Genomic DNA, 904 nt, shown 5'->3' on the forward strand with positions numbered 1-904 from the left:
ATAAACTGTTGATGTTTCACTCAGAGGATCAAGGGAAGAAGGGCAGGGAGAGAGAGTTTGGAGATTTTTTTCTCTGAATTTTCTAGATTTGTTTGCAATGCACTTTGCATAAGGAAGTATCTTCGTGATAACTATAAACATCTATATAAAAGATAGCACTCATAAAACTAAGGTAACCTTGAATTAATAAATTCTTTACATAGTTTATTTTCCACAAGTACAGTCATTGATTAACCATATAGACACATGATTTCAGATGACCTGCTGACTAATACATTTTATATATAGTTTTAATTTTTCTTTATGTTTCAGTTCCTTAGAAAATATTTGGCTTTATATTTCTCACCAGAACAAATACCATTAAATTTTATATGTTTGGTACAAGCAGCTAATGTTTTCTTGTAGGACTCAAGAATATTGATATCCTTCTAATGAGTACTAAGCAATATGCAACTGGCTATTTATTATATATTATTGAGTTCCTGTTTTGTCCAGCTCTTTGCTAAGTATTGGGAATGGAGGGATTAAAATAAAAAAACAGACCAGGAACAAGGAGCTCACAGTTTCAGAGGGAAGCCATACATTTAAGTGTGAGAAATGCTTTAACACATGTGAAAAGATTGCCATGAGAGCTGGGTAGACAGAGAAATCCCTTCTTCCTATAGGAAATAGAAAAGGTTCATAGAGAGACAAACTCTTTGATCTGCACCTTGAAAATTTAATAGAAGAAGTAGGAAGTGGAGAACTTACTGTGTGGCCACTAACATTCTCTTTGAGTACTGGACCAAAGTGGTAAGTAAGGTGAGAGGAGTAATAGAGAATTATGTAAAGTGCGGATAAGGATAATTTTATACTTTCTTATAATTTTTTATGTACTTATAATTACAATAATATATTGAAGTAT

The sequence above is a fragment of the Galeopterus variegatus genome, unplaced genomic scaffold (assembly GCF_000696425.1).
Source record: "Galeopterus variegatus unplaced genomic scaffold, G_variegatus-3.0.2 Scaffold16112, whole genome shotgun sequence".
NCBI classification, from domain to species: Eukaryota; Metazoa; Chordata; class Mammalia; order Dermoptera; family Cynocephalidae; genus Galeopterus; species Galeopterus variegatus.